Source organism: Ochlerotatus camptorhynchus, unplaced genomic scaffold (assembly GCF_037179485.1).
Source record: "Ochlerotatus camptorhynchus isolate MF236.1 unplaced genomic scaffold, CSIRO-AGI_Acam_v1.1 ptg000085l, whole genome shotgun sequence".
Lineage (NCBI taxonomy): Eukaryota > Metazoa > Arthropoda > Insecta > Diptera > Culicidae > Ochlerotatus > Ochlerotatus camptorhynchus.
In genome coordinates, this window is record NW_027040575.1 from 2,865,048 (window position 1) to 2,872,697 (window position 7,650).

The following is a 7,650-nucleotide window of genomic DNA, read 5'->3' on the forward strand; positions in this document are numbered from 1 at the left end:
TGCAACAATCGAAGTAAACTGCTGTTGCTGCTTCGACAGCTGAGATCAAATTTGCCGGCGCCGGTGGTGTAGTGGTAAGCCTGACTGCTTTCTCACACCCCAATGGGCCTGGGTTCAATCCCAACCGAGGTCGGTGGGATTTTTCTGAGGCATAAAAATCTCTGGTCACGTCTTCCTTCGGAAGGGAAGTAAAGCCGTTGGTCCCGACCCATGTGTGTTTGAATGGGTGCGATATCCTACGCAGAGGTGGAAGCTCCCTTCCTGCACATTTGATTGCAGTCAACGGATGGCAATCGATGTCCATCGGTGATTGGCACTAGATTGCGGAACAGAAATCGACGTTAAATAAAGGAAAGAAGAAGAGATCAAATTTATTGGACTTGGTATATTCAGGAAAATTTTAATCTGGGAAATGGAGCATTCTGGGAAAAGTTGCTTTCGGGAAAATAGTAATCCGGAAATGTGATACCACCAGAAAAACATATGTCAGATGAATCATTAGTATAAAAAACAATCAACAGTAACTAGGTTTTTTGCAGTCCACTGACCCCTTAAGGATAAGATTGATTAAATCTACAGCCGGCTATAATTGGTAAATTTCACAAAGCAAATCAGTTATGACAACTGCCATTCGTGGATTCTATGAACCTTGTCCTCCTCCTCCTACTCCTTCTTTTTTTTTTCTTCTTCTTCATTCCTTTATTTAACGTCGGTCTCTGTTCCGCAATCAAGTGCCAATCACCGACGGATATCGATTGCCATCCAATGACAATAGAATAATTATAATTAATATCAGTGCCCAAGTAACCAACAAGCCCGCTAATACGCTTTTTTGCAATATAAGGCTAACTTAGGGCATGCTAAGCTTTATATTAAACACATATTAGGCTTATATAGCAAAAAGGCGAATTAGCGGGCTTTATTTATTTGTTACACGGTTAGAAAAAAGTACCCAAAATTAAGTTCTTTTCACTCATCTCGGCACTATAGTGCAGGAACCCAAAAGTAGGTAAAGCGGGTCAAAGTAATTTTCATTTACTTGTGTGCAGTTTGTATGGAATTTTCCACTAGCTTTTTAACCAAAAGTAAGTTAGTTGTTCCCAACAGTAGGTAAATATGATTATACCCAACGTTGGGTTCCCACACTTTACTACCCCTGTTGGGTGGTTTTGCTCCTCCATTTTTGACAACATTAGAAGGAGAGAATGAGACAAACTAGTCAAAAGTAGGTAAAAGTGAACTGGCCGTTGGGGACTTTTTTCTTACCGTGTATGTTTGCATCAACAGACTAGAAATAGTCCAAATGGTGTGTTGTAAAAAAAATGGGGTCTCCCTTAGCTCAGTCGGTAAAGGGGCAGCTACAAAGCAAGACATTGCTGGAGATGGCTGGGTTCAATTCCTGGTCCGGTCTAGGAATTTTTCGGGTTGGAAAATTTCTCGACTTCCCTGGGCATATTAGTAGTATGATTGGACTTGCCACAAATTATACCAATGCAAAAATGGTACAGGCATCGAAAGCTCTCAATTAATGCATCTAGATAGAACACTAAGTTGAGAGCACGCAATAAGCTAATATGCGATATGCAATAAGCTTGAAATGCGAAGAAGAAGAAGAAGAAGAAGATGTGTTGTAAAAAAAAGAACAGATTATACAGACTACATATACTACAGTTACAAACGAAAATAGCTAGGAAAGCATTGTCATGTTACTAAAAATGTATAAGTCTTAAATTTTACGCTTAACTGTTGGGTGTCAAGCGCCTTCGGTCAGCAAAAAAGGCAGAGAATCTTCGGTGAAGCATATTCCGTGTCAAGTGGAAATCGAACATCGTCGCTACTCGGTTGAGCACTCGCTGCAAGCCGTAAATAGCGCTTCCTAAGCTATAATTAGTTCGAAGGAGTGGAAGTCTCAGCATACGACTGTTGCGTAGTGATCGAGGTTGAACATTAATGTTCACTTTTTGCAGAATTGCTTCGCAGTCGATTCTTCCTTGCTGAGTATCGGCGACGGTTAAGGCTCTGAAAACATCTCTTCGGATACGTAAGGGCTCGACATTGATCAATTGGCAGCGATTCTCGTAGCTTGGAAGACGAAGTGGGTATCTCCAAGGCAGCTTACGGAGCGCGAAGCGAAGAAAACGTCGTTGCACAGATTCAATTCGCTCGGCCCCATTATTGTAGTTCGGGCTCCAGACTGCAGAGCAGTATTCCAACGTAGATCGTACGAGAGAGCAATAGAGCGATTTCAAGCAGTAAATGTCTGTGAAGTTCTTAGTAATCTCGAAAACAAAGCCAAGAGTTCTGGACGCTTTGTCGACGACATACGATATATGGTGTGAGTATGTCAGCTTTGAGTCTAGAAAAACGCCTAAGTCTTTCACGCAATGCACCCGTTCGATAGTCGTGCCTAGTAGTTTGTAGTTGAAAATAATCGGTTGTTTCTGAGAAAGTAATCACTGTACACCAGTCAGCAAAGATGTCAATCTGATTTTGGAGAGAACGGCAGTCGGCGATTGAGCGGATGCCCAGAAAAACTTTCAGGTCGTCTGCAAACGATAATCGTGGCCCTGTGATAACATGGTGACCGTCGTCGAAGTAAAGGAGAAATACCAATGGTCCCAGATGGCTACCCTGAGGTATACCGGACTTTGCGCAGAAGCTTGCTGAGCGACAAGTACCCAAAGTTACTGTCAGTTGGCGCTCCGTGAGGTATGAACGAAACCATATCAAAAGATTTCCACCGATCCCTAGCCTATCAAGCTTAGCGATCGCAATTTCGTGGTTCAGTTTATCGAAGGCTGCCGTAAGATCTGTCCGTTTGGGTCCGAGCAATCAAACTGTCTGTGATGTAAGACGTTAGGCACAGCAGGCAGGGTTACTTCTACTCACTTGCTATAAAAAAAATGTTTTTCGGAATTATGAAATCATGAAATAGTATAATGCTAATTAGTACTTGTAAGTAACAAGAAGAGGTCATGCAGTATATGTTTTACACATAAAATCTGTCAATATTGCTTTCAGTGCGTCACAATCAGCGATTTTACGACTCGTGAGCGCTCACTCTGAGTGAACGCTCACGAATCATAAGATGAGTCAAACACATACATTACACCCTCTTCTTGTTACTTACTAGTACAACATATCATTATAACATCTAATGATTGCATAATTCCGAAAAATATTTTTTTATAGCAAGTGAGTGGAAGCAACCCTGACAGCAGGTTCGTAGTTGTAGAACGTCCAGTTATGAATCCGTATTGATACTTAGATATTGCTTGCAATGCGCATTTAGGGACTCTATAACAACCAATTCAAAAAGTTTTGATACAGCACTCAGCGACGTGATTCCCCGGTAGTTGTTTACGTCGCGTTTGCTTCCCTTTTCATGAACAGGAAACATATCTGCAGTCTTCCAGCAAGACGGAAAGATGCCGCTGGAAATTGATTGATTTATCTTTATTAGGGAGGCTTTCAGCCTGGGGCTGGTTCGCCTCCATCGCCGCTGGAAAGAGAGAGCTGGAATATGCGGCGCAGTGGATCTAAAAGAGAAGTGGTGTTTTTTTAAGAATAATTGACGGAACACCATCGGGTCCAGCCTTACTTAAAGTCTTAAGTTTAGCTGCTCTATAAATCGTATCTGTAGTGACCATGCTGAGCGTTTGGATGGCCAAAGGAACATTACTGGCCGCGGAAGTAATGAGATTAGCGGAGAGTTGCTCGTCTTCAAACACACTAGCAAATTTGGCTGAGAACAGGTTACAAATGTCTTGTTGATTGCCAGCAGTTTCACCATTAAAAATCATGGAAAAGGGTAAGCTGACTTCCCTGCGTTACTCATTTACGAAGTTCCAGAAGGATTTCGGTTGTGATTTTATCCGGCGTTGAATCCTTATTTGATAGCGTTGAACACAGAGACGACTTAACCGCTTATACCCGTGGTTGAGTCTGACATAGTAGCATTTCAGCGGCATTGTGCGGAGTTTAGTAAATCTTCTGAGAGCAGCCTTTTTAGTTCTTTTCAACGAGCGAAGATCTTTCGTCATCCACGGGACGCAAGAGTCGATATGGATGATCTTTTTGGAAACGTGTCTGTCAATGACATATGCCAAGACGTGAGAAAAGGTTTGTGCAGCAATGTTGACGTCTACAGGATCTAGAATATGCTCCCAATCTAGGTTAGACAGCATATGAATATGATACAGCGTTTGGAGTGCTGGTAAAATCATGGACAATATTATTGTTGATTACTTGAGTGATCATTATTTGCTATAATGTGCAAGTTAAGGGAAAAATTATAAAAAATATTAATACAGTGAGCGGTGAAGGGAGGCTACGTGAGCGGTGAATGGCGATCTTGCGTGATCTTGATCACAGTTTTTGCGAACCAACTTTCATCCACCGATGTAATATTGCAGCAGCTTTGTGTAATTACATCAATATTTGATACATCGGCATGAATTATGTCTGACCAGAGCTCACTTTTGGTTTGCTAAGTACTTAGCATAGATCTATTAAATTCACTAAAAGGTTGACAAACATAATAAACAATGATTTTCAACCTTTTAGTGAATAGTGTCTTGACTAACCATAATAGAGGGAGCACATGACCCCCGCATGTTTTTATTGAAATACTAGTGACATTCTGAGACACAGTTACCGCTGTTTCCCAATTTGAGGAAATCTGGGTCTATTTTCTCGGAAACAGATAAAGAGAATGTTATACGTTTTCCCTAAAATAGAACGCACCAACTACGGAAACAATTCCTGGGAAATTTACTCTGTGTAGAACTACCGATAAATTAAGAGAAATTTCCAGTGAAAGATAATGGAAACTCTTTGGAGAGATTGGAAAGAAATTTTCTATATCATGGAAAAAAAACCGCAAAAAAACGGCCTTTCGATTTTGTGCTCTGGCCCATACTGGCTTCATCTGGTCATGTTCCATGCGCATTCAATCTCGACGACTTCTAATTCTGCATGTCAACTTGACTCTCCTTTCTCTTATCCTTCACTTATCGATCTACGCTTGTATGTTAGGCATCAACTTAGCCCTCATTTATTTTCGGCCCATTTCAATCAACTCGCATCTTTTTGCCTATCAATCCGTTTCAATTCGATTTTGGCCCTTCATACAGCGATTTGCTGATGACAATCAGAAGTCATTAAGTTTGATCAAGTTCAACAATGATGAGAGCGATTTTTTTTAGCGACAAGCGCCTAGTTAATGTATTGGTCACGCTGCCTGGTTTTGCCATTGCGACGTGAAATTTGAATTATTACCAGAAGGTCCCGAAGAAACGTGCTCAACTTTTTGGCTCAGCTCTGGTACTATCTGTGGTCCCAAGCTAATCGATGCACCCCTCGAAACATAGGAAAATCCACGAATCCCTCATTTTATCTGTCAAACTTTCATATCGAATCAAAACAAACATAGTGTAGTACTAGAATTTCGACTAAAATGGGTTACGTTAATCGATTTGCTTGGGACCAAAAGGCTAGTCAAGTATTGAGCCAATTTAAAATCGTTAGTTTCCACCGGTTGCTAATATCCTTTCCAACATGCTAAACAATAATATCCTTTCAAACAAAAGGATATTCAATTTCCTTTCCTTTCGGCTTACATCATCCCACTTAAATCTACCATACCAGATGAAATACAAAAAAACACTAAGGGCCGTACATAATTGACATAGCGTAGTAGAATAGAGGGTGAGTGTGGATTCATTGGTTGTGACCGGTCATGTATTAGGTATAGCAAAATACGCTATGAGGGCCAAGGGGGTCTAGAATTGGTCAAAAATATACTGCGTCATTTATGGATGGTCCCTAATTTCCCTATCTGCTTATTGAGATTACTTTAGACCAAATCTAAAGACATACCATGCATTTGCATTCTATTAAAGGTCCGTTACCTATCATTAAAGCTGGGTTTGTTAAATTTGGAGCGAGATTATCTAAGAAAATTGTGTAGCCAGTTGTGACCATTCCTCATGCAGCTTAAACAATATTTTTCCTTTCTTTACAATTTAATTTAATTTAATTTTTATCAATTAGTTTTACCGAATTGTGTACAAATAATTTCGCGCGTTGATGTTCATTCATCAAGAGATCACTTGTATTGCGTATTCTGAGCATAGACTATCGAAAGGCGCATTTTCAATTTACTTCAATGAAACCCCTACGACTACGACCACTCGCCCATCAGTGTTTGGTGCAATGGTGCATCTCCTACTCGCTCAACAGAAGGTACGTAATGGACATAGCAGAATACATGCAGTGACATTGCGGTAAACGGCTGAGCTGGACTTATTCCAACATGAAATGAAAGATAACAATTATTAAGTCTCAAAATTTATATTTAGAGAGAAGAAAAATTTAAACGATATATTTTTGGAAACTTAAAAAAATATAGAGAGAAGAAACTGAAAAAAAATATGTGCCTCGCCTTTGGCTATTTTGTAAAAAAAAAGTAAAATTAGTTTTAACGTCATGTTAGAAGAAAAGAAATATTTAAAATCCATAAAAACGGAAACATTTTTGGAGCTTTAATGACTTAAAATTATGATTATGGAGTGGACAAAATTGCACAATCGATCATCATGTTGAGCGAGATGGGGTAGCTTAATGAATTTCTAGTGAATTTTCGAGTTGTTAATCATTAAAATACCACACGAACTGTAAAGATCGAGCATTGAAAAAAAACTAGAGTGAGTACAGTTGTATTGCTTTACATTCCGATTATTTCATGTTCTGCTAGATTCGCCCCAAATAGAAAACATGAGTAATGATTTCTTAGTTGTATTTTTGACGAATTTAATAATTATCACAAGAAACTTTAACAGTAACTTTAAAACATACGAATGAACAAATAACAACATTCCAGCTATCCATTTATTTCGGCAGCCATATATCGTATATGCTAAATAATACAAAAAAAAAAGAATGAATAAAAATCCGGAAAACACGCAAGTATATATTTTTAGTAATTTGAACATAGACTGTACTTATGGTACTGACATATCTATACTGTAGCGATTCATAGTACTGAACAGATGAGAATGCACAAACACGAGTAATGTAGATGCAAAGAAGAGTGTCAGTGAGAGTCGCACGTAAAAAAAAAACAAAACCTTAATACAAACATTAAGGACAGGATATAAGGTTCACTTGTCGAGCACGACATATTAAAAAAGCGAGCCAGAACTGATGCGAAACGACCGATAATATGACTGAAAGTATGCTGAAAATGTGTGAAGAAACTGTGAAGAATAAACCCAGAAAAAGCAAACTCCATTTTGATGGAATGATAATGCATTCAAAACGAAACCTTTGAGAACTCGAGTTAATTTCCATATCACTGCCCCCATCTGAGAGAATCGAAATGATTTCCCAAGTAACCAACAATCCCGCTTATCGACCTTTTTGCAATAGAAGGTTAATATAGGGCACATAAACTTCAAATTAGTCACATATCTGCCTTATTGATTGGCTTATTGGTTACTTGGGTATATCGCATAGTGCCTTATGTATAAAAATTATATATATACGAGAAATTCAGCAATGGACTAAATTTTTAATAGCGACCAAAAATATCCATTAGTAGCGTCCCAATGACGCGTTCATCTAGATAAAATTGATAAATAGCAGATT

At 39.1% G+C, this 7,650-nt stretch overlaps 1 protein-coding gene across 1 annotated transcript in view; it reads left to right on the forward strand.

Moving 5' to 3' along the window:
• The window catches only part of LOC135698385 (protein FAM117B-like), a 46,058-nt gene extending 38,732 nt beyond the window's left edge, over positions 1 to 7,326 (forward strand). The window contains exon 6 of the transcript XR_010517484.1: positions 6,109 to 7,326. The gene's annotated coding sequence lies outside the window, so the exon portion shown is untranslated. The remainder of the gene's footprint in view (positions 1 to 6,108) is intronic.
• The last annotated feature ends 324 nt before the right edge of the window (positions 7,327 to 7,650 follow it).